Below are 24,832 nucleotides of genomic sequence, written 5' to 3'. Positions count from 1 at the left end.
CAGTGGCTGGCTCAGGTGCAGCTCTTTAACTTACCTAAAAGGGAGGGCGGAGAGAAGACAAGGAAGGTGAATGAGGTGTTCCAATGTGAAATGCCGGAAACACAGAAACACAGACGACACACAACAAGAGGTGGCAATCTATTCATTAATTGCATTTAATCAATGAGCTCATTATCACTCATGCATTGTCCAACAGGTGTTGAAATAATGGGATTAAAAGGGGAGATCCCTTCAGAAAGACAGAAACAATAGCAAAGACAAAAAACACTTTTGGAATCTGCTTTTAGTCAACACATAAGGAAAGGGTGCACCGGTCCTGGAAATACTGCAATACCAGGTCAATGCGTGGAGTGGACAGAGCAAGCTCTATTTCCATCTCCCTGTTCTAAAAATCCATTTAATATATGGTCCCCAGATAGGGGACGTATCAGATATTAAACTGATAACAACAGATACTACACTTGATCTTAGCCAAAAGGCCGAGAAGCGATAACCCGAACGGGCCGCGCGTTGCCCGAGCCTGCCCGATACTGCTGTTCAGCCCTTGCAGCGATTCAGCCTACTTCTAGGCAATTCCATGGGGCCCTGCAGGCTCACACACTCACAGCTACACGGGAGGTGAATAAAGGCCGGAGAGGAAGCCAGACAGGATTTGCTTCTTTTGCTTGCACCACAATGCAGTGCTGAAAGAGGAGGAATCTACATAAAAACGCCTTCCTGGCAACGCCCAAATGCCCTGCTGCCATGCAGATAAACACTGGCAGCGGCAGCAAGTGCATGCCCACAGCCACCCCTTGTTCCTTCACACCTTGTATCAGCTGTAATCCAGTCCAGTCCAGTGCTGCCTGCTGAGCAGCACTGACCAACACTGCCTGGGCCCAGGCTTTTATCTCTGAGGCCCCATTATGATGTCAGAAAGCTGGCTCTGGAATCCTGAGGGCTCCACTATGACACGTGCAAAGTTCCGTCTGAACTTTATATAAGACGGTGAGGCTCAGTCAGTCACTCAGTGTTGCCTGAGAGGGCAACACTGCAACAGCCGGCCGCCAGGCTGTCTTTTTTTTGCACAGCTAGTTGCCTCCAGGAGGCCACAAGAGGGAGACAAGGGACTGCAAAATGGAAAATAGGCATCCACCAACTTTACAGACAACTTCTCCTTGCTCCTACAACCTCCATCCTTGCACAGTTTGTTATTCTTCTAGGTAACATAGTAACAAATCCAAATTGCTGCTCTCTTTGTAGGCAAGCAAGGCTTTGTTGCAACTGCAATTCTTACTTCTTCTTGAAATGTAGGGACGACAGTACATTCCATCACATCCATCTAGTGTACACAGGTAGGTCCATTGTGGCGGGCAGGCGAGCGGGCGGGCTGCTTTATTGGCTGTTTGCTGTTCCCCTACTCCACTCCACTATTTGACTGTTGTGCTGCATCAATCAATCAATCAATCAATCAATCAATCAATCAATCAATCAATCAATCAATCAGTGGCTGGCTCAGGTGCAGCTCTTTAACTTACCTAAAAGGGAGGGCGGAGAGAAGACAAGGAAGGTGAATGAGGTGTTCCAATGTGAAATGCCGGAAACACAGAAACACAGACGACACACAACAAGAGGTGGCAATCTATTCATTAATTGCATTTAATCAATGAGCTCATTATCACTCATGCATTGTCCAACAGGTGTTGAAATAATGGGATTAAAAGGGGAGATCCCTTCAGAAAGACAGAAACAATAGCAAAGACAAAAAACACTTTTGGAATCTGCTTTTAGTCAACACATAAGGAAAGGGTGCACCGGTCCTGGAAATACTGCAATACCAGGTCAATGCGTGGAGTGGACAGAGCAAGCTCTATTTCCATCTCCCTGTTCTAAAAATCCATTTAATATATGGTCCCCAGATAGGGGACGTATCAGATATTAAACTGATAAGAACAGATACTACACTTGATCTTAGCCAAAAGGCCGAGAAGCGATAACCCGAACGGGCCGCGCGTTGCCCGAGCCTGCCCGATACTGCTGTTCAGCCCTTGCAGCGATTCAGCCTACTTCTAGGCAATTCCATGGGGCCCTGCAGGCTCACACACTCACAGCTACACGGGAGGTGAATAAAGGCCGGAGAGGAAGCCAGACAGGATTTGCTTCTTTTGCTTGCACCACAATGCAGTGCTGAAAGAGGAGGAATCTACATAAAAACGCCTTCCTGGCAACGCCCAAATGCCCTGCTGCCATGCAGATAAACACTGGCAGCGGCAGCAAGTGCATGCCCACAGCCACCCCTTGTTCCTTCACACCTTGTATCAGCTGTAATCCAGTCCAGTCCAGTGCTGCCTGCTGAGCAGCACTGACCAACACTGCCTGGGCCCAGGCTTTTATCTCTGAGGCCCCATTATGATGTCAGAAAGCTGGCTCTGGAATCCTGAGGGCTCCACTATGACACGTGCAAAGTTCCGTCTGAACTTTATATAAGACGGTGAGGCTCAGTCAGTCACTCAGTGTTGCCTGAGAGGGCAACACTGCAACAGCCGGCCGCCAGGCTGTCTTTTTTTTGCACAGCTAGTTGCCTCCAGGAGGCCACAAGAGGGAGACAAGGGACTGCAAAATGGAAAATAGGCATCCACCAACTTTACAGACAACTTCTCCTTGCTCCTACAACCTCCATCCTTGCACAGTTTGTTATTCTTCTAGGTAACATAGTAACAAATCCAAATTGCTGCTCTCTTTGTAGGCAAGCAAGGCTTTGTTGCAACTGCAATTCTTACTTCTTCTTGAAATGTAGGGACGACAGTACATTCCATCACATCCATCTAGTGTACACAGGTAGGTCCATTGTGGCGGGCAGGCGAGCGGGCGGGCTGCTTTATTGGCTGTTTGCTGTTCCCCTACTCCACTCCACTATTTGACTGTTGTGCTGCATCAATCAATCAATCAATCAATCAATCAATCAATCAATCAATCAATCAATCAATCAATCAGTGGCTGGCTCAGGTGCAGCTCTTTAACTTACCTAAAAGGGAGGGCGGAGAGAAGACAAGGAAGGTGAATGAGGTGTTCCAATGTGAAATGCCGGAAACACAGAAACACAGACGACACACAACAAGAGGTGGCAATCTATTCATTAATTGCATTTAATCAATGAGCTCATTATCACTCATGCATTGTCCAACAGGTGTTGAAATAATGGGATTAAAAGGGGAGATCCCTTCAGAAAGACAGAAACAATAGCAAAGACAAAAAACACTTTTGGAATCTGCTTTTAGTCAACACATAAGGAAAGGGTGCACCGGTCCTGGAAATACTGCAATACCAGGTCAATGCGTGGAGTGGACAGAGCAAGCTCTATTTCCATCTCCCTGTTCTAAAAATCCATTTAATATATGGTCCCCAGATAGGGGACGTATCAGATATTAAACTGATAAGAACAGATACTACACTTGATCTTAGCCAAAAGGCCGAGAAGCGATAACCCGAACGGGCCGCGCGTTGCCCGAGCCTGCCCGATACTGCTGTTCAGCCCTTGCAGCGATTCAGCCTACTTCTAGGCAATTCCATGGGGCCCTGCAGGCTCACACACTCACAGCTACACGGGAGGTGAATAAAGGCCGGAGAGGAAGCCAGACAGGATTTGCTTCTTTTGCTTGCACCACAATGCAGTGCTGAAAGAGGAGGAATCTACATAAAAACGCCTTCCTGGCAACGCCCAAATGCCCTGCTGCCATGCAGATAAACACTGGCAGCGGCAGCAAGTGCATGCCCACAGCCACCCCTTGTTCCTTCACACCTTGTATCAGCTGTAATCCAGTCCAGTCCAGTGCTGCCTGCTGAGCAGCACTGACCAACACTGCCTGGGCCCAGGCTTTTATCTCTGAGGCTGGAATCCTGAGGGCTCCACTATGACACGTGCAAAGTTCCGTCTGAACTTTATATAAGACGGTGAGGCTCAGTCAGTCACTCAGTGTTGCCTGAGAGGGCAACACTGCAACAGCCGGCCGCCAGGCTGTCTTTTTTTTGCACAGCTAGTTGCCTCCAGGAGGCCACAAGAGGGAGACAAGGGACTGCAAAATGGAAAATAGGCATCCACCAACTTTACAGACAACTTCTCCTTGCTCCTACAACCTCCATCCTTGCACAGTTTGTTATTCTTCTAGGTAACATAGTAACAAATCCAAATTGCTGCTCTCTTTGTAGGCAAGCAAGGCTTTGTTGCAACTGCAATTCTTACTTCTTCTTGAAATGTAGGGACGACAGTACATTCCATCACATCCATCTAGTGTACACAGGTAGGTCCATTGTGGCGGGCAGGCGAGCGGGCGGGCTGCTTTATTGGCTGTTTGCTGTTCCCCTACTCCACTCCACTATTTGACTGTTGTGCTGCATCAATCAATCAATCAATCAATCAATCAATCAATCAATCAATCAATCAATCAATCAATCAGTGGCTGGCTCAGGTGCAGCTCTTTAACTTACCTAAAAGGGAGGGCGGAGAGAAGACAAGGAAGGTGAATGAGGTGTTCCAATGTGAAATGCCGGAAACACAGAAACACAGACGACACACAACAAGAGGTGGCAATCTATTCATTAATTGCATTTAATCAATGAGCTCATTATCACTCATGCATTGTCCAACAGGTGTTGAAATAATGGGATTAAAAGGGGAGATCCCTTCAGAAAGACAGAAACAATAGCAAAGACAAAAAACACTTTTGGAATCTGCTTTTAGTCAACACATAAGGAAAGGGTGCACCGGTCCTGGAAATACTGCAATACCAGGTCAATGCGTGGAGTGGACAGAGCAAGCTCTATTTCCATCTCCCTGTTCTAAAAATCCATTTAATATATGGTCCCCAGATAGGGGACGTATCAGATATTAAACTGATAAGAACAGATACTACACTTGATCTTAGCCAAAAGGCCGAGAAGCGATAACCCGAACGGGCCGCGCGTTGCCCGAGCCTGCCCGATACTGCTGTTCAGCCCTTGCAGCGATTCAGCCTACTTCTAGGCAATTCCATGGGGCCCTGCAGGCTCACACACTCACAGCTACACGGGAGGTGAATAAAGGCCGGAGAGGAAGCCAGACAGGATTTGCTTCTTTTGCTTGCACCACAATGCAGTGCTGAAAGAGGAGGAATCTACATAAAAACGCCTTCCTGGCAACGCCCAAATGCCCTGCTGCCATGCAGATAAACACTGGCAGCGGCAGCAAGTGCATGCCCACAGCCACCCCTTGTTCCTTCACACCTTGTATCAGCTGTAATCCAGTCCAGTCCAGTGCTGCCTGCTGAGCAGCACTGACCAACACTGCCTGGGCCCAGGCTTTTATCTCTGAGGCCCCATTATGATGTCAGAAAGCTGGCTCTGGAATCCTGAGGGCTCCACTATGACACGTGCAAAGTTCCGTCTGAACTTTATATAAGACGGTGAGGCTCAGTCAGTCACTCAGTGTTGCCTGAGAGGGCAACACTGCAACAGCCGGCCGCCAGGCTGTCTTTTTTTTGCACAGCTAGTTGCCTCCAGGAGGCCACAAGAGGGAGACAAGGGACTGCAAAATGGAAAATAGGCATCCACCAACTTTACAGACAACTGCTCCTTGCTCCTACAACCTCCATCCTTGCACAGTTTGTTATTCTTCTAGGTAACATAGTAACAAATCCAAATTGCTGCTCTCTTTGTAGGCAAGCAAGGCTTTGTTGCAACTGCAATTCTTACTTCTTCTTGAAATGTAGGGACGACAGTACATTCCATCACATCCATCTAGTGTACACAGGTAGGTCCATTGTGGCGGGCAGGCGAGCGGGCGGGCTGCTTTATTGGCTGTTTGCTGTTCCCCTACTCCACTCCACTATTTGACTGTTGTGCTGCATCAATCAATCAATCAATCAATCAATCAATCAATCAATCAATCAATCAATCAATCAATCAATCAATCAATCAATCAGTGGCTGGCTCAGGTGCAGCTCTTTAACTTACCTAAAAGGGAGGGCGGAGAGAAGACAAGGAAGGTGAATGAGGTGTTCCAATGTGAAATGCCGGAAACACAGAAACACAGACGACACACAACAAGAGGTGGCAATCTATTCATTAATTGCATTTAATCAATGAGCTCATTATCACTCATGCATTGTCCAACAGGTGTTGAAATAATGGGATTAAAAGGGGAGATCCCTTCAGAAAGACAGAAACAATAGCAAAGACAAAAAACACTTTTGGAATCTGCTTTTAGTCAACACATAAGGAAAGGGTGCACCGGTCCTGGAAATACTGCAATACCAGGTCAATGCGTGGAGTGGACAGAGCAAGCTCTATTTCCATCTCCCTGTTCTAAAAATCCATTTAATATATGGTCCCCAGATAGGGGACGTATCAGATATTAAACTGATAAGAACAGATACTACACTTGATCTTAGCCAAAAGGCCGAGAAGCGATAACCCGAACGGGCCGCGCGTTGCCCGAGCCTGCCCGATACTGCTGTTCAGCCCTTGCAGCGATTCAGCCTACTTCTAGGCAATTCCATGGGGCCCTGCAGGCTCACACACTCACAGCTACACGGGAGGTGAATAAAGGCCGGAGAGGAAGCCAGACAGGATTTGCTTCTTTTGCTTGCACCACAATGCAGTGCTGAAAGAGGAGGAATCTACATAAAAACGCCTTCCTGGCAACGCCCAAATGCCCTGCTGCCATGCAGATAAACACTGGCAGCGGCAGCAAGTGCATGCCCACAGCCACCCCTTGTTCCTTCACACCTTGTATCAGCTGTAATCCAGTCCAGTCCAGTGCTGCCTGCTGAGCAGCACTGACCAACACTGCCTGGGCCCAGGCTTTTATCTCTGAGGCCCCATTATGATGTCAGAAAGCTGGCTCTGGAATCCTGAGGGCTCCACTATGACACGTGCAAAGTTCCGTCTGAACTTTATATAAGACGGTGAGGCTCAGTCAGTCACTCAGTGTTGCCTGAGAGGGCAACACTGCAACAGCCGGCCGCCAGGCTGTCTTTTTTTTGCACAGCTAGTTGCCTCCAGGAGGCCACAAGAGGGAGACAAGGGACTGCAAAATGGAAAATAGGCATCCACCAACTTTACAGACAACTTCTCCTTGCTCCTACAACCTCCATCCTTGCACAGTTTGTTATTCTTCTAGGTAACATAGTAACAAATCCAAATTGCTGCTCTCTTTGTAGGCAAGCAAGGCTTTGTTGCAACTGCAATTCTTACTTCTTCTTGAAATGTAGGGACGACAGTACATTCCATCACATCCATCTAGTGTACACAGGTAGGTCCATTGTGGCGGGCAGGCGAGCGGGCGGGCTGCTTTATTGGCTGTTTGCTGTTCCCCTACTCCACTCCACTATTTGACTGTTGTGCTGCATCAATCAATCAATCAATCAATCAATCAATCAATCAATCAATCAATCAGTGGCTGGCTCAGGTGCAGCTCTTTAACTTACCTAAAAGGGAGGGCGGAGAGAAGACAAGGAAGGTGAATGAGGTGTTCCAATGTGAAATGCCGGAAACACAGAAACACAGACGACACACAACAAGAGGTGGCAATCTATTCATTAATTGCATTTAATCAATGAGCTCATTATCACTCATGCATTGTCCAACAGGTGTTGAAATAATGGGATTAAAAGGGGAGATCCCTTCAGAAAGACAGAAACAATAGCAAAGACAAAAAACACTTTTGGAATCTGCTTTTAGTCAACACATAAGGAAAGGGTGCACCGGTCCTGGAAATACTGCAATACCAGGTCAATGCGTGGAGTGGACAGAGCAAGCTCTATTTCCATCTCCCTGTTCTAAAAATCCATTTAATATATGGTCCCCAGATAGGGGACGTATCAGATATTAAACTGATAAGAACAGATACTACACCTGATCTTAGCCAAAAGGCCGAGAAGCGATAACCCGAACGGGCCGCGCGTTGCCCGAGCCTGCCCGATACTGCTGTTCAGCCCTTGCAGCGATTCAGCCTACTTCTAGGCAATTCCATGGGGCCCTGCAGGCTCACACACTCACAGCTACACGGGAGGTGAATAAAGGCCGGAGAGGAAGCCAGACAGGATTTGCTTCTTTTGCTTGCACCACAATGCAGTGCTGAAAGAGGAGGAATCTACATAAAAACGCCTTCCTGGCAACGCCCAAATGCCCTGCTGCCATGCAGATAAACACTGGCAGCGGCAGCAAGTGCATGCCCACAGCCACCCCTTGTTCCTTCACACCTTGTATCAGCTGTAATCCAGTCCAGTCCAGTGCTGCCTGCTGAGCAGCACTGACCAACACTGCCTGGGCCCAGGCTTTTATCTCTGAGGCCCCATTATGATGTCAGAAAGCTGGCTCTGGAATCCTGAGGGCTCCACTATGACACGTGCAAAGTTCCGTCTGAACTTTATATAAGACGGTGAGGCTCAGTCAGTCACTCAGTGTTGCCTGAGAGGGCAACACTGCAACAGCCGGCCGCCAGGCTGTCTTTTTTTTGCACAGCTAGTTGCCTCCAGGAGGCCACAAGAGGGAGACAAGGGACTGCAAAATGGAAAATAGGCATCCACCAACTTTACAGACAACTTCTCCTTGCTCCTACAACCTCCATCCTTGCACAGTTTGTTATTCTTCTAGGTAACATAGTAACAAATCCAAATTGCTGCTCTCTTTGTAGGCAAGCAAGGCTTTGTTGCAACTGCAATTCTTACTTCTTCTTGAAATGTAGGGACGACAGTACATTCCATCACATCCATCTAGTGTACACAGGTAGGTCCATTGTGGCGGGCAGGCGAGCGGGCGGGCTGCTTTATTGGCTGTTTGCTGTTCCCCTACTCCACTCCACTATTTGACTGTTGTGCTGCATCAATCAATCAATCAATCAATCAATCAATCAATCAATCAATCAATCAATCAATCAATCAATCAGTGGCTGGCTCAGGTGCAGCTCTTTAACTTACCTAAAAGGGAGGGCGGAGAGAAGACAAGGAAGGTGAATGAGGTGTTCCAATGTGAAATGCCGGAAACACAGAAACACAGACGACACACAACAAGAGGTGGCAATCTATTCATTAATTGCATTTAATCAATGAGCTCATTATCACTCATGCATTGTCCAACAGGTGTTGAAATAATGGGATTAAAAGGGGAGATCCCTTCAGAAAGACAGAAACAATAGCAAAGACAAAAAACACTTTTGGAATCTGCTTTTAGTCAACACATAAACACATAAGGAAAGGGTGCACCGGTCCTGGAAATACTGCAATACCAGGTCAATGCGTGGAGTGGACAGAGCAAGCTCTATTTCCATCTCCCTGTTCTAAAAATCCATTTAATATATGGTCCCCAGATAGGGGACGTATCAGATATTAAACTGATAAGAACAGATACTACACTTGATCTTAGCCAAAAGGCCGAGAAGCGATAACCCGAACGGGCCGCGCGTTGCCCGAGCCTGCCCGATACTGCTGTTCAGCCCTTGCAGCGATTCAGCCTACTTCTAGGCAATTCCATGGGGCCCTGCAGGCTCACACACTCACAGCTACACGGGAGGTGAATAAAGGCCGGAGAGGAAGCCAGACAGGATTTGCTTCTTTTGCTTGCACCACAATGCAGTGCTGAAAGAGGAGGAATCTACATAAAAACGCCTTCCTGGCAACGCCCAAATGCCCTGCTGCCATGCAGATAAACACTGGCAGCGGCAGCAAGTGCATGCCCACAGCCACCCCTTGTTCCTTCACACCTTGTATCAGCTGTAATCCAGTCCAGTCCAGTGCTGCCTGCTGAGCAGCACTGACCAACACTGCCTGGGCCCAGGCTTTTATCTCTGAGGCCCCATTATGATGTCAGAAAGCTGGCTCTGGAATCCTGAGGGCTCCACTATGACACGTGCAAAGTTCCGTCTGAACTTTATATAAGACGGTGAGGCTCAGTCAGTCACTCAGTGTTGCCTGAGAGGGCAACACTGCAACAGCCGGCCGCCAGGCTGTCTTTTTTTTGCACAGCTAGTTGCCTCCAGGAGGCCACAAGAGGGAGACAAGGGACTGCAAAATGGAAAATAGGCATCCACCAACTTTACAGACAACTTCTCCTTGCTCCTACAACCTCCATCCTTGCACAGTTTGTTATTCTTCTAGGTAACATAGTAACAAATCCAAATTGCTGCTCTCTTTGTAGGCAAGCAAGGCTTTGTTGCAACTGCAATTCTTACTTCTTCTTGAAATGTAGGGACGACAGTACATTCCATCACATCCATCTAGTGTACACAGGTAGGTCCATTGTGGCGGGCAGGCGAGCGGGCGGGCTGCTTTATTGGCTGTTTGCTGTTCCCCTACTCCACTCCACTATTTGACTGTTGTGCTGCATCAATCAATCAATCAATCAATCAATCAATCAATCAATCAGTGGCTGGCTCAGGTGCAGCTCTTTAACTTACCTAAAAGGGAGGGCGGAGAGAAGACAAGGAAGGTGAATGAGGTGTTCCAATGTGAAATGCCGGAAACACAGAAACACAGACGACACACAACAAGAGGTGGCAATCTATTCATTAATTGCATTTAATCAATGAGCTCATTATCACTCATGCATTGTCCAACAGGTGTTGAAATAATGGGATTAAAAGGGGAGATCCCTTCAGAAAGACAGAAACAATAGCAAAGACAAAAAACACTTTTGGAATCTGCTTTTAGTCAACACATAAGGAAAGGGTGCACCGGTCCTGGAAATACTGCAATACCAGGTCAATGCGTGGAGTGGACAGAGCAAGCTCTATTTCCATCTCCCTGTTCTAAAAATCCATTTAATATATGGTCCCCAGATAGGGGACGTATCAGATATTAAACTGATAAGAACAGATACTACACTTGATCTTAGCCAAAAGGCCGAGAAGCGATAACCCGAACGGGCCGCGCGTTGCCCGAGCCTGCCCGATACTGCTGTTCAGCCCTTGCAGCGATTCAGCCTACTTCTAGGCAATTCCATGGGGCCCTGCAGGCTCACACACTCACAGCTACACGGGAGGTGAATAAAGGCCGGAGAGGAAGCCAGACAGGATTTGCTTCTTTTGCTTGCACCACAATGCAGTGCTGAAAGAGGAGGAATCTACATAAAAACGCCTTCCTGGCAACGCCCAAATGCCCTGCTGCCATGCAGATAAACACTGGCAGCGGCAGCAAGTGCATGCCCACAGCCACCCCTTGTTCCTTCACACCTTGTATCAGCTGTAATCCAGTCCAGTCCAGTGCTGCCTGCTGAGCAGCACTGACCAACACTGCCTGGGCCCAGGCTTTTATCTCTGAGGCCCCATTATGATGTCAGAAAGCTGGCTCTGGAATCCTGAGGGCTCCACTATGACACGTGCAAAGTTCCGTCTGAACTTTATATAAGACGGTGAGGCTCAGTCAGTCACTCAGTGTTGCCTGAGAGGGCAACACTGCAACAGCCGGCCGCCAGGCTGTCTTTTTTTTGCACAGCTAGTTGCCTCCAGGAGGCCACAAGAGGGAGACAAGGGACTGCAAAATGGAAAATAGGCATCCACCAACTTTACAGACAACTTCTCCTTGCTCCTACAACCTCCATCCTTGCACAGTTTGTTATTCTTCTAGGTAACATAGTAACAAATCCAAATTGCTGCTCTCTTTGTAGGCAAGCAAGGCTTTGTTGCAACTGCAATTCTTACTTCTTCTTGAAATGTAGGGACGACAGTACATTCCATCACATCCATCTAGTGTACACAGGTAGGTCCATTGTGGCGGGCAGGCGAGCGGGCGGGCTGCTTTATTGGCTGTTTGCTGTTCCCCTACTCCACTCCACTATTTGACTGTTGTGCTGCATCAATCAATCAATCAATCAATCAATCAATCAATCAATCAATCAATCAGTGGCTGGCTCAGGTGCAGCTCTTTAACTTACCTAAAAGGGAGGGCGGAGAGAAGACAAGGAAGGTGAATGAGGTGTTCCAATGTGAAATGCCGGAAACACAGAAACACAGACGACACACAACAAGAGGTGGCAATCTATTCATTAATTGCATTTAATCAATGAGCTCATTATCACTCATGCATTGTCCAACAGGTGTTGAAATAATGGGATTAAAAGGGGAGATCCCTTCAGAAAGACAGAAACAATAGCAAAGACAAAAAACACTTTTGGAATCTGCTTTTAGTCAACACATAAGGAAAGGGTGCACCGGTCCTGGAAATACTGCAATACCAGGTCAATGCGTGGAATGGACAGAGCAAGCTCTATTTCCATCTCCCTGTTCTAAAAATCCATTTAATATATGGTCCCCAGATAGGGGACGTATCAGATATTAAACTGATAAGAACAGATACTACACTTGATCTTAGCCAAAAGGCCGAGAAGCGATAACCCGAACGGGCCGCGCGTTGCCCGAGCCTGCCCGATACTGCTGTTCAGCCCTTGCAGCGATTCAGCCTACTTCTAGGCAATTCCATGGGGCCCTGCAGGCTCACACACTCACAGCTACACGGGAGGTGAATAAAGGCCGGAGAGGAAGCCAGACAGGATTTGCTTCTTTTGCTTGCACCACAATGCAGTGCTGAAAGAGGAGGAATCTACATAAAAACGCCTTCCTGGCAACGCCCAAATGCCCTGCTGCCATGCAGATAAACACTGGCAGCGGCAGCAAGTGCATGCCCACAGCCACCCCTTGTTCCTTCACACCTTGTATCAGCTGTAATCCAGTCCAGTCCAGTGCTGCCTGCTGAGCAGCACTGACCAACACTGCCTGGGCCCAGGCTTTTATCTCTGAGGCCCCATTATGATGTCAGAAAGCTGGCTCTGGAATCCTGAGGGCTCCACTATGACACGTGCAAAGTTCCGTCTGAACTTTATATAAGACGGTGAGGCTCAGTCAGTCACTCAGTGTTGCCTGAGAGGGCAACACTGCAACAGCCGGCCGCCAGGCTGTCTTTTTTTTGCACAGCTAGTTGCCTCCAGGAGGCCACAAGAGGGAGACAAGGGACTGCAAAATGGAAAATAGGCATCCACCAACTTTACAGACAACTTCTCCTTGCTCCTACAACCTCCATCCTTGCACAGTTTGTTATTCTTCTAGGTAACATAGTAACAAATCCAAATTGCTGCTCTCTTTGTAGGCAAGCAAGACTTTGTTGCAACTGCAATTCTTACTTCTTCTTGAAATGTAGGGACGACCGTACATTCCATCACATCCATCTAGTGTACACAGGTAGGTCCATTGTGGCGGGCAGGCGAGCGGGCGGGCTGCTTTATTGGCTGTTTGCTGTTCCCCTACTCCACTCCACTATTTGACTGTTGTGCTGCATCAATCAATCAATCAATCAATCAATCAATCAATCAATCAATCAATCAGTGGCTGGCTCAGGTGCAGCTCTTTAACTTACCTAAAAGGGAGGGCGGAGAGAAGACAAGGAAGGTGAATGAGGTGTTCCAATGTGAAATGCCGGAAACACAGAAACACAGACGACACACAACAAGAGGTGGCAATCTATTCATTAATTGCATTTAATCAATGAGCTCATTATCACTCATGCATTGTCCAACAGGTGTTGAAATAATGGGATTAAAAGGGGAGATCCCTTCAGAAAGACAGAAACAATAGCAAAGACAAAAAACACTTTTGGAATCTGCTTTTAGTCAACACATAAGGAAAGGGTGCACCGGTCCTGGAAATACTGCAATACCAGGTCAATGCGTGGAGTGGACAGAGCAAGCTCTATTTCCATCTCCCTGTTCTAAAAATCCATTTAATATATGGTCCCCAGATAGGGGACGTATCAGATATTAAACTGATAAGAACAGATACTACACTTGATCTTAGCCAAAAGGCCGAGAAGCGATAACCCGAACGGGCCGCGCGTTGCCCGAGCCTGCCCGATACTGCTGTTCAGCCCTTGCAGCGATTCAGCCTACTTCTAGGCAATTCCATGGGGCCCTGCAGGCTCACACACTCACAGCTACACGGGAGGTGAATAAAGGCCGGAGAGGAAGCCAGACAGGATTTGCTTCTTTTGCTTGCACCACAATGCAGTGCTGAAAGAGGAGGAATCTACATAAAAACGCCTTCCTGGCAACGCCCAAATGCCCTGCTGCCATGCAGATAAACACTGGCAGCGGCAGCAAGTGCATGCCCACAGCCACCCCTTGTTCCTTCACACCTTGTATCAGCTGTAATCCAGTCCAGTCCAGTGCTGCCTGCTGAGCAGCACTGACCAACACTGCCTGGGCCCAGGCTTTTATCTCTGAGGCCCCATTATGATGTCAGAAAGCTGGCTCTGGAATCCTGAGGGCTCCACTATGACACGTGCAAAGTTCCGTCTGAACTTTATATAAGACGGTGAGGCTCAGTCAGTCACTCAGTGTTGCCTGAGAGGGCAACACTGCAACAGCCGGCCGCCAGGCTGTCTTTTTTTTGCACAGCTAGTTGCCTCCAGGAGGCCACAAGAGGGAGACAAGGGACTGCAAAATGGAAAATAGGCATCCACCAACTTTACAGACAACTTCTCCTTGCTCCTACAACCTCCATCCTTGCACAGTTTGTTATTCTTCTAGGTAACATAGTAACAAATCCAAATTGCTGCTCTCTTTGTAGGCAAGCAAGGCTTTGTTGCAACTGCAATTCTTACTTCTTCTTGAAATGTAGGGACGACAGTACATTCCATCACATCCATCTAGTGTACACAGGTAGGTCCATTGTGGCGGGCAGGCGAGCGGGCGGGCTGCTTTATTGGCTGTTTGCTGTTCCCCTACTCCACTCCACTATTTGACTGTTGTGCTGCATCAATCAATCAATCAATCAATCAATCAATCAATCAATCAATCAATCAATCAGTGGCTGGCTCAGGTGCAGCTCTTTAACTTACCTAAAAGGGAGGGCGGAGAGAAGACAAGGAAGGTGAATGAGGTGTTCCAATGTGAAATGCCGGAAACACAGAAACACAGACGACACACAACAAGAGGTGGCAATCTATTCATTAATTGCATTTAATCAATGAGCTCATTATCACTCATGCATTGTCCAACAGGTGTTGAAATAATGGGATTAAAAGGGGAGATCCCTTCAGAAAGACAGAAACAATAGCAAAGACAAAAAAACACTTTTGGAATCTGCTTTTAGTCAACACATAAGGAAAGGGTGCACCGGTCCTGGAAATACTGCAATACCAGGTCAATGCGTGGAGTGGACAGAGCAAGCTCTATTTCCATCTCCCTGTTCTAAAAATCCATTTAATATATGGTCCCCAGATAGGGGACGTATCAGATATTAAACTGATAAGAACAGATACTACACTTGATCTTAGCCAAAAGGCCGAGAAGCGATAACCCGAACGGGCCGCGCGTTGCCCGAGCCTGCCCGATACTGCTGTTCAGCCCTTGCAGCGATTCAGCCTACTTCTAGGCAATTCCATGGGGCCCTGCAGGCTCACACACTCACAGCTACACGGGAGGTGAATAAAGGCCGGAGAGGAAGCCAGACAGGATTTGCTTCTTTTGCTTGCACCACAATGCAGTGCTGAAAGAGGAGGAATCTACATAAAAACGCCTTCCTGGCAACGCCCAAATGCCCTGCTGCCATGCAGATAAACACTGGCAGCGGCAGCAAGTGCATGCCCACAGCCACCCCTTGTTCCTTCACACCTTGTATCAGCTGTAATCCAGTCCAGTCCAGTGCTGCCTGCTGAGCAGCACTGACCAACACTGCCTGGGCCCAGGCTTTTATCTCTGAGGCCCCATTATGATGTCAGAAAGCTGGCTCTGGAATCCTGAGGGCTCCACTATGACACGTGCAAAGTTCCGTCTGAACTTTATATAAGACGGTGAGGCTCAGTCAGTCACTCAGTGTTGCCTGAGAGGGCAACACTGCAACAGCCGGCCGCCAGGCTGTCTTTTTTTTGCACAGCTAGTTGCCTCCAGGAGGCCACAAGAGGGAGACAAGGGACTGCAAAATGGAAAATAGGCATCCACCAACTTTACAGACAACTTCTCCTTGCTCCTACAACCTCCATCCTTGCACAGTTTGTTATTCTTCTAGGTAACATAGTAACAAATCCAAATTGCTGCTCTCTTTGTAGGCAAGCAAGGCTTTGTTGCAACTGCAATTCTTACTTCTTCTTGAAATGTAGGGACGACAGTACATTCCATCACATCCATCTAGTGTACACAGGTAGGTCCATTGTGGCGGGCAGGCGAGCGGGCGGGCTGCTTTATTGGCTGTTTGCTGTTCCCCTACTCCACTCCACTATTTGACTGTTGTGCTGCATCAATCAATCAATCAATCAATCAATCAATCAATCAGTGGCTGGCTCAGGTGCAGCTCTTTAACTTACCTAAAAGGGAGGGCGGAGAGAAGACAAGGAAGGTGAATGAGGTGTTCCAATGTGAAATGCCGGAAACACAGAAACACAGACGACACACAACAAGAGGTGGCAATCTATTCATTAATTGCATTTAATCAATGAGCTCATTATCACTCATGCATTGTCCAACAGGTGTTGAAATAATGGGATTAAAAGGGGAGATCCCTTCAGAAAGACAGAAACAATAGCAAAGACAAAAAACACTTTTGGAATCTGCTTTTAGTCAACACATAAGGAAAGGGTGCACCGGTCCTGGAAATACTGCAATACCAGGTCAATGCGTGGAGTGGACAGAGCAAGCTCTATTTCCATCTCCCTGTTCTAAAAATCCATTTAATATATGGTCCCCAGATAGGGGACGTATCAGATATTAAACTGATAAGAACAGATACTACACTTGATCTTAGCCAAAAGGCCGAGAAGCGATAACCCGAACGGGTCGCGCGTTGCCCGAGCCTGCCCGATACTGCTGTTCAGCCCTTGCAGCGATTCAGCCTACTTCTAGGCAATTCCATGGGGCCCTGCAGGCTCACACACTCACAGCTACACGGGAGGTGAATAAAGGCCGGAGAGGAAGCCAGACAGGATTTGCTTCTTTTGCTTGCACCACAATGCAGTGCTGAAAGAGGAGGAATCTACATAAAAATGACTTCCTGGCAACGCCCAAATGCCCTGCTGCCATGCAGATAAACACTGGCAGCGGCAGCAAGTGCATGCCCACAGCCACCCCTTGTTCCTTCACACCTTGTATCAGCTGTAATCCAGTCCAGTCCAGTGCTGCCTGCTGAGCAGCACTGACCAACACTGCCTGGGCCCAGGCTTTTATCTCTGAGGCCCCATTATGATGTCAGAAAGCTGGCTCTGGAATCCTGAGGGCTCCACTATGACACGTGCAAAGTTCCGTCTGAACTTTATATAAGACGGTGAGGCTCAGTCAGTCACTCAGTGTTGCCTGAGAGGGCAACACTGCAACAGCCGGCCGCCAGGCTGTCTTTTTTTTGCACAGCTAGTTGCCTCCAGGAGGCCACAAGAGGGAGACAAGGGACTGCAAAATGGAAAATAGGCATCCACCAACTTTACAGACAACTTCTCCTTGCTCCTACAACCTCCATCCTTGCACAGTTTGTTATTCTTCTAGGTAACATAGTAACAAATCCAAATTGCTGCTCTCTTTGTAGGCAAGCAAGGCTTTGTTGCAACTGCAATTCTTACTTCTTCTTGAAATGTAGGGACGACAGTACATTCCATCACATCCATCTAGTGTACACAGGTAGGTCCATTGTGGCGGGCAGGCGAGCGGGCGGGCTGCTTTATTGGCTGTTTGCTGTTCCCCTACTCCACTCCACTATTTGACTGTTGTGCTGCATCAATCAATCAATCAATCAATCAATCAATCAATCAATCAATCAATCAGTGGCTGGCTCAGGTGCAGCTCTTTAACTTACCTAAAAGGGAGGGCGGAGAGAAGACAAGGAAGGTGAATGAGGTGTTCCAATGTGAAATGCCGGAAACACAGAAACACAGACGACACACAACAAGAGGTGGCAATCTATTCATTAATTGCATTTAATCAATGAGCTCATTATCACTCATGCATTGTCCAACAGGTGTTGAAATAATGGGATTAAAAGGGGAGATCCCTTCAGAAAGACAGAAACAATAGCAAAGACAAAAAAAACTTTTGGAATCTGCTTTTAGTCAACACATAAGGAAAGGGTGCACCGGTCCTGGAAATACTGCAATACCAGGTCAATGCGTGGAGTGGACAGAGCAAGCTCTATTTCCATCTCCCTGTTCTAAAAATCCATTTAATATATGGTCCCCAGATAGGGGACGTATCAGATATTAAACTGATAAGAACAGATACTACACTTGATCTTAGCCAAAAGGCCGAGAAGCGATAACCCGAACGGGCCGCGCGTTGCCCGAGCCTGCCCGATACTGCTGTTCAGCCCTTGCAGCGATTCAGCCTACTTCTAGGCAATTCCATGGGGCCCTGCAGGCTCACACACTCACAGCTACACGGGAGGTGAATAAAGGCCGGAGAGGAAGCCAGACAGGATTTGCTTCTTTTGCTTGCACCACAATGCAGTGCTGAAAGAGGAGGAATCTACATAAAAACGCCTTCCTGGCAACACCCAAATGCCCTGCTGCCATGCAGATAAACACTGGCAGCGGCAGCAAGTGCATGCCCACAGCCACCCCTTGTTCCTTCACACCTTGTATCAGCTGTAATCCAGTCCAGTCCAGTGCTGCCTGCTGAGCAGCACTGACCAACACTGCCTGGGCCCAGGCTTTTATCTCTGAGGCCCCATTATGATGTCAGAAAGCTGGCTCTGGAATCCTGAGGGCTCCACTATGACACGTGCAAAGTTCCGTCTGAACTTTATATAAGACGGTGAGGCTCAGTCAGTCACTCAGTGTTGCCTGAGAGGGCAACACTGCAACAGCCGGCCGCCAGGCTGTCTTTTTTTTGCACAGCTAGTTGCCTCCAGGAGGCCACAAGAGGGAGACAAGGGACTGCAAAATGGAAAATAGGCATCCACCAACTTTACAGACAACTTCTCCTTGCTCCTACAACCTCCATCCTTGCACAGTTTGTTATTCTTCTAGGTAACATAGTAACAAATCCAAATTGCTGCTCTCTTTGTAGGCAAGCAAGGCTTTGTTGCAACTGCAATTCTTACTTCTTCTTGAAATGTAGGGACGACAGTACATTCCATCACATCCATCTAGTGTACACAGGTAGGTCCATTGTGGCGGGCAGGCGAGCGGGCGGGCTGCTTTATTGGCTGTTTGCTGTTCCCCTACTCCACTCCACTATTTGACTGTTGTGCTGCATCAATCAATCAATCAATCAATCAATCAATCAATCAATCAATCAATCAATCAATCAGTGGCTGGCTCAGGTGCAGCTCTTTAACTTACCTAAAAGGGAGGGCGGAGAGAAGACAAGGAAGGTGAATGAGGTGTTCCAATGTGAAATGCCGGAAACACAGAAACACAGACGACACACAACAAGAGGTGGCAATCTATTCATTAATTGCATTTAATCAATGAGCTCATTATCACTCATGCATTGTCCAACAGGTGTTGAAATAATGGGATTAAAAGGGGAGATCCCTTCAGAAAGACAGAAACAATAGCAAAGACAAAAAACACTTTTGGAATCTGCTTTTAGTCAACACATAAGGAAAGGGTGCACCGGTCCTGGAAATACTGCAATACCAGGTCAATGCGTGGAGTGGACAGAGCAAGCTCTATTTCCATCTCCCTGTTCTAAAAATCCATTTAATATATGGTCCCCAGATAGGGGACGTATCAGATATTAAACTGATAAGAACAGATACTACACTTGATCTTAGCCAAAAGGCCGAGAAGCGATAACCCGAACGGGCCGCGCGTTGCCCGAGCCTGCCCGATACTGCTGTTCAGCCCTTGCAGCGATTCAGCCTACTTCTAGGCAATTCCATGGGGCCCTGCAGGCTCACACACTCACAGCTACACGGGAGGTGAATAAAGGCCGGAGAGGAAGCCAGACAGGATTTGCTTCTTTTGCTTGCACCACAATGCAGTGCTGAAAGAGGAGGAATCTACATAAAAACGCCTTCCTGGCAACGCCCAAATGCCCTGCTGCCATGCAGATAAACACTGGCAGCGGCAGCAAGTGCATGCCCACAGCCACCCCTTGTTCCTTCACACCTTGTATCAGCTGTAATCCAGTCCAGTCCAGTGCTGCCTGCTGAGCAGCACTGACCAACACTGCCTGGGCCCAGGCTTTTATCTCTGAGGCCCCATTATGATGTCAGAAAGCTGGCTCTGGAATCCTGAGGGCTCCACTATGACACGTGCAAAGTTCCGTCTGAACTTTATATAAGACGGTGAGGCTCAGTCAGTCACTCAGTGTTGCCTGAGAGGGCAACACTGCAACAGCCGGCCGCCGGGCTGTCTTTTTTTTGCACAGCTAGTTGCCTCCAGGAGGCCACAAGAGGGAGACAAGGGACTGCAAAATGGAAAATAGGCATCCACCAACTTTACAGACAACTTCTCCTTGCTCCTACAACCTCCATCCTTGCACAGTTTGTTATTCTTCTAGGTAACATAGTAACAAATCCAAATTGCTGCTCTCTTTGTAGGCAAGCAAGGCTTTGTTGCAACTGCAATTCTTACTTCTTCTTGAAATGTAGGGACGACAGTACATTCCATCACATCCATCTAGTGTACACAGGTAGGTCCATTGTGGCGGGCAGGCGAGCGGGCGGGCTGCTTTATTGGCTGTTTGCTGTTCCCCTACTCCACTCCACTATTTGACTGTTGTGCTGCATCAATCAATCAATCAATCAATCAATCAATCAATCAATCAATCAATCAGTGGCTGGCTCAGGTGCAGCTCTTTAACTTACCTAAAAGGGAGGGCGGAGAGAAGACAAGGAAGGTGAATGAGGTGTTCCAATGTGAAATGCCGGAAACACAGAAACACAGACGACACACAACAAGAGGTGGCAATCTATTCATTAATTGCATTTAATCAATGAGCTCATTATTACTCATGCATTGTCCAACAGGTGTTGAAATAATGGGATTAAAAGGGGAGATCCCTTCAGAAAGACAGAAACAATAGCAAAGACAAAAAACACTTTTGGAATCTGCTTTTAGTCAACACATAAGGAAAGGGTGCACCGGTCCTGGAAATACTGCAATACCAGGTCAATGCGTGGAGTGGACAGAGCAAGCTCTATTTCCATCTCCCTGTTCTAAAAATCCATTTAATATATGGTCCCCAGATAGGGGACGTATCAGATATTAAACTGATAAGAACAGATACTACACTTGATCTTAGCCAAAAGGCCGAGAAGCGATAACCCGAACGGGCCGCGCGTTGCCCGAGCCTGCCCGATACTGCTGTTCAGCCCTTGCAGCGATTCAGCCTACTTCTAGGCAATTCCATGGGGCCCTGCAGGCTCACACACTCACAGCTACACGGGAGGTGAATAAAGGCCGGAGAGGAAGCCAGACAGGATTTGCTTCTTTTGCTTGCACCACAATGCAGTGCTGAAAGAGGAGGAATCTACATAAAAACGCCTTCCTGGCAACGCCCAAATGCCCTGCTGCCATGCAGATAAACACTGGCAGCGGCAGCAAGTGCATGCCCACAGCCACCCCTTGTTCCTTCACACCTTGTATCAGCTGTAATCCAGTCCAGTCCAGTGCTGCCTGCTGAGCAGCACTGACCAACACTGCCTGGGCCCAGGATTTTATCTCTGAGGCCCCATTATGATGTCAGAAAGCTGGCTCTGGAATCCTGAGGGCTCCACTATGACACGTGCAAAGTTCCGTCTGAACTTTATATAAGACGGTGAGGCTCAGTCAGTCACTCAGTGTTGCCTGAGAGGGCAACACTGCAACAGCCGGCCGCCAGGCTGTCTTTTTTTTGCACAGCTAGTTGCCTCCAGGAGGCCACAAGAGGGAGACAAGGGACTGCAAAATGGAAAATAGGCATCCACCAACTTTACAGACAACTTCTCCTTGCTCCTACAACCTCCATCCTTGCACAGTTTGTTATTCTTCTAGGTAACATAGTAACAAATCCAAATTGCTGCTCTCTTTGTAGGCAAGCAAGGCTTTGTTGCAACTGCAATTCTTACTTCTTCTTGAAATGTAGGGACGACAGTACATTCCATCACATCCATCTAGTGTACACAGGTAGGTCCATTGTGGCGGGCAGGCGAGCGGGCGGGCTGCTTTATTGGCTGTTTGCTGTTCCCCTACTCCACTCCACTATTTGACTGTTGTGCTGCATCAATCAATCAATCAATCAATCAATCAATCAATCAATCAATCAGTGGCTGGCTCAGGTGCAGCTCTTTAACTTACCTAAAAGGGAGGGCGGAGAGAAGACAAGGAAGGTGAATGAGGTGTTCCAATGTGAAATGCCGGAAACACAGAAACACAGACGACACACAACAAGAGGTGGCAATCTATTCATTAATTGCATTTAATCAATGAGCTCATTATCACTCATGCATTGTCCAACAGGTGTTGAAATAATGGGATTAAAAGGGGAGATCCCTTCAGAAAGACAGAAACAATAGCAAAGACAAAAAACACTTTTGGAATCTGCTTTTAGTCAACACATAAGGAAAGGGTGCACCGGTCCTGGAAATACTGCAATACCAGGTCAATGCGTGGAGTGGACAGAGCAAGCTCTATTTCCATCTCCCTGTTCTAAAAATCCATTTAATATATGGTCCCCAGATAGGGGACGTATCAGATATTAAACTGATAAGAACAGATACTACACTTGATCTTAGCCAAAAGGCCGAGAAGCGATAACCCGAACGGGCCGCGCGTTGCCCGAGCCTGCCCGATACTGCTGTTCAGCCCTTGCAGCGATTCAGCCTACTTCTAGGCAATTCCATGGGGCCCTGCAGGCTCACACACTCACAGCTACACGGGAGGTGAATAAAGGCCGGAGAGGAAGCCAGACAGGATTTGCTTCTTTTGCTTGCACCACAATGCAGTGCTGAAAGAGGAGGAATCTACATAAAAACGCCTTCCTGGCAACGCCCAAATGCCCTGCTGCCATGCAGATAAACACTGGCAGCGGCAGCAAGTGCATGCCCACAGCCACCCCTTGTTCCTTCACACCTTGTATCAGCTGTAATCCAGTCCAGTCCAGTGCTGCCTGCTGAGCAGCACTGACCAACACTGCCTGGGCCCAGGCTTTTATCTCTGAGGCCCCATTATGATGTCAGAAAGCTGGCTCTGGAATCCTGAGGGCTCCACTATGACACGTGCAAAGTTCCGTCTGAACTTTATATAAGACGGTGAGGCTCAGTCAGTCACTCAGTGTTGCCTGAGAGGGCAACACTGCAACAGCCGGCCGCCAGGCTGTCTTTTTTTTGCACAGCTAGTTGCCTCCAGGAGGCCACAAGAGGGAGACAAGGGACTGCAAAATGGAAAATAGGCATCCACCAACTTTACAGACAACTTCTCCTTGCTCCTACAACCTCCATCCTTGCACAGTTTGTTATTCTTCTAGGTAACATAGTAACAAATCCAAATTGCTGCTCTCTTTGTAGGCAAGCAAGGCTTTGTTGCAACTGCAATTCTTACTTCTTCTTGAAATGTAGGGACGACAGTACATTCCATCACATCCATCTAGTGTACACAGGTAGGTCCATTGTGGCGGGCAGGCGAGCGGGCGGGCTGCTTTATTGGCTGTTTGCTGTTCCCCTACTCCACTCCACTATTTGACTGTTGTGCTGCATCAATCAATCAATCAATCAATCAATCAATCAATCAATCAATCAATCAATCAATCAATCAATCAGTGGCTGGCTCAGGTGCAGCTCTTTAACTTACCTAAAAGGGAGGGCGGAGAGAAGACAAGGAAGGTGAATGAGGTGTTCCAATGTGAAATGCCGGAAACACAGAAACACAGACGACACACAACAAGAGGTGGCAATCTATTCATTAATTGCATTTAATCAATGAGCTCATTATCACTCATGCATTGTCCAACAGGTGTTGAAATAATGGGATTAAAAGGGGAGATCCCTTCAGAAAGACAGAAACAATAGCAAAGACAAAAAACACTTTTGGAATCTGCTTTTAGTCAACACATAAGGAAAGGGTGCACCGGTCCTGGAAATACTGCAATACCAGGTCAATGCGTGGAGTGGACAGAGCAAGCTCTATTTCCATCTCCCTGTTCTAAAAATCCATTTAATATATGGTCCCCAGATAGGGGACGTATCAGATATTAAACTGATAAGAACAGATACTACACTTGATCTTAGCCAAAAGGCCGAGAAGCGATAACCCGAACGGGCCGCGCGTTGCCCGAGCCTGCCCGATACTGCTGTTCAGCCCTTGCAGCGATTCAGCCTACTTCTAGGCAATTCCATGGGGCCCTGCAGGCTCACACACTCACAGCTACACGGGAGGTGAATAAAGGCCGGAGAGGAAGCCAGACAGGATTTGCTTCTTTTGCTTGCACCACAATGCAGTGCTGAAAGAGGAGGAATCTACATAAAAACGCCTTCCTGGCAACGCCCAAATGCCCTGCTGCCATGCAGATAAACACTGGCAGCGGCAGCAAGTGCATGCCCACAGCCACCCCTTGTTCCTTCACACCTTGTATCAGCTGTAATCCAGTCCAGTCCAGTGCTGCCTGGCTGAGCAGCACTGACCAACACTGCCTGGGCCCAGGCTTTTATCTCTGAGGCCCCATTATGATGTCAGAAAGCTGGCTCTGGAATCCTGAGGGCTCCACTATGACACGTGCAAAGTTCCGTCTGAACTTTATATAAGACGGTGAGGCTCAGTCAGTCACTCAGTGTTGCCTGAGAGGGCAACACTGCAACAGCCGGCCGCCAGGCTGTCTTTTTTTTGCACAGCTAGTTGCCTCCAGGAGGCCACAAGAGGGAGACAAGGGACTGCAAAATGGAAAATAGGCATCCACCAACTTTACAGACAACTTCTCCTTGCTCCTACAA

At 47.8% G+C, this 24,832-nt stretch overlaps 17 non-coding genes across 17 annotated transcripts; all 17 read right to left on the bottom strand.

Annotated features, from left to right (window-relative positions):
• Nucleotides 1-300: 300 nt before the first annotated feature.
• LOC142685108 (U2 spliceosomal RNA) lies at nucleotides 301-491 on the bottom strand. The gene has a single exon (XR_012854667.1). It is a non-coding gene; the product is annotated as a U2 spliceosomal RNA (small nuclear RNA).
• A 1,292-nt stretch (nucleotides 492-1,783) lies between these two features.
• Nucleotides 1,784-1,974, bottom strand: LOC142684931 (U2 spliceosomal RNA). Its single transcript, XR_012854507.1, has one exon. It is a non-coding gene; the product is annotated as a U2 spliceosomal RNA (small nuclear RNA).
• Nucleotides 1,975-3,270: 1,296 nt separating this feature from the next.
• Nucleotides 3,271-3,461, bottom strand: LOC142684929 (U2 spliceosomal RNA). The gene has a single exon (XR_012854506.1). It is a non-coding gene; the product is annotated as a U2 spliceosomal RNA (small nuclear RNA).
• Nucleotides 3,462-4,730: 1,269 nt separating this feature from the next.
• LOC142684927 (U2 spliceosomal RNA) lies at nucleotides 4,731-4,921 on the bottom strand. Its single transcript, XR_012854504.1, has one exon. It is a non-coding gene; the product is annotated as a U2 spliceosomal RNA (small nuclear RNA).
• A 1,312-nt stretch (nucleotides 4,922-6,233) lies between these two features.
• On the bottom strand, nucleotides 6,234-6,424 carry LOC142684926 (U2 spliceosomal RNA). The gene has a single exon (XR_012854503.1). It is a non-coding gene; the product is annotated as a U2 spliceosomal RNA (small nuclear RNA).
• Nucleotides 6,425-7,708: 1,284 nt separating this feature from the next.
• Nucleotides 7,709-7,899, bottom strand: LOC142685097 (U2 spliceosomal RNA). The gene has a single exon (XR_012854657.1). It is a non-coding gene; the product is annotated as a U2 spliceosomal RNA (small nuclear RNA).
• Nucleotides 7,900-9,207: 1,308 nt separating this feature from the next.
• On the bottom strand, nucleotides 9,208-9,398 carry LOC142684925 (U2 spliceosomal RNA). The gene has a single exon (XR_012854502.1). It is a non-coding gene; the product is annotated as a U2 spliceosomal RNA (small nuclear RNA).
• A 1,276-nt stretch (nucleotides 9,399-10,674) lies between these two features.
• LOC142684924 (U2 spliceosomal RNA) lies at nucleotides 10,675-10,865 on the bottom strand. The gene has a single exon (XR_012854501.1). It is a non-coding gene; the product is annotated as a U2 spliceosomal RNA (small nuclear RNA).
• Nucleotides 10,866-12,149: 1,284 nt separating this feature from the next.
• Nucleotides 12,150-12,340, bottom strand: LOC142685089 (U2 spliceosomal RNA). The gene has a single exon (XR_012854650.1). It is a non-coding gene; the product is annotated as a U2 spliceosomal RNA (small nuclear RNA).
• A 1,284-nt stretch (nucleotides 12,341-13,624) lies between these two features.
• LOC142684923 (U2 spliceosomal RNA) lies at nucleotides 13,625-13,815 on the bottom strand. Its single transcript, XR_012854500.1, has one exon. It is a non-coding gene; the product is annotated as a U2 spliceosomal RNA (small nuclear RNA).
• Nucleotides 13,816-15,104: 1,289 nt separating this feature from the next.
• LOC142684922 (U2 spliceosomal RNA) lies at nucleotides 15,105-15,295 on the bottom strand. The gene has a single exon (XR_012854499.1). It is a non-coding gene; the product is annotated as a U2 spliceosomal RNA (small nuclear RNA).
• A 1,272-nt stretch (nucleotides 15,296-16,567) lies between these two features.
• On the bottom strand, nucleotides 16,568-16,758 carry LOC142684921 (U2 spliceosomal RNA). The gene has a single exon (XR_012854498.1). It is a non-coding gene; the product is annotated as a U2 spliceosomal RNA (small nuclear RNA).
• Nucleotides 16,759-18,042: 1,284 nt separating this feature from the next.
• On the bottom strand, nucleotides 18,043-18,233 carry LOC142684920 (U2 spliceosomal RNA). Its single transcript, XR_012854497.1, has one exon. It is a non-coding gene; the product is annotated as a U2 spliceosomal RNA (small nuclear RNA).
• A 1,292-nt stretch (nucleotides 18,234-19,525) lies between these two features.
• LOC142684918 (U2 spliceosomal RNA) lies at nucleotides 19,526-19,716 on the bottom strand. Its single transcript, XR_012854496.1, has one exon. It is a non-coding gene; the product is annotated as a U2 spliceosomal RNA (small nuclear RNA).
• Nucleotides 19,717-21,000: 1,284 nt separating this feature from the next.
• LOC142684917 (U2 spliceosomal RNA) lies at nucleotides 21,001-21,191 on the bottom strand. Its single transcript, XR_012854495.1, has one exon. It is a non-coding gene; the product is annotated as a U2 spliceosomal RNA (small nuclear RNA).
• A 1,280-nt stretch (nucleotides 21,192-22,471) lies between these two features.
• LOC142684915 (U2 spliceosomal RNA) lies at nucleotides 22,472-22,662 on the bottom strand. The gene has a single exon (XR_012854493.1). It is a non-coding gene; the product is annotated as a U2 spliceosomal RNA (small nuclear RNA).
• Nucleotides 22,663-23,962: 1,300 nt separating this feature from the next.
• On the bottom strand, nucleotides 23,963-24,153 carry LOC142684914 (U2 spliceosomal RNA). The gene has a single exon (XR_012854492.1). It is a non-coding gene; the product is annotated as a U2 spliceosomal RNA (small nuclear RNA).
• Nucleotides 24,154-24,832: the final 679 nt, after the last annotated feature.

Source organism: Rhinoderma darwinii, assembly GCF_050947455.1.
Source record: "Rhinoderma darwinii isolate aRhiDar2 chromosome 5 unlocalized genomic scaffold, aRhiDar2.hap1 SUPER_5_unloc_11, whole genome shotgun sequence".
Lineage (NCBI taxonomy): Eukaryota > Metazoa > Chordata > Amphibia > Anura > Rhinodermatidae > Rhinoderma > Rhinoderma darwinii.
Note: the sequence above shows the minus strand (reverse complement) of the source record. Positions and strands in the feature narration are given on the sequence as shown.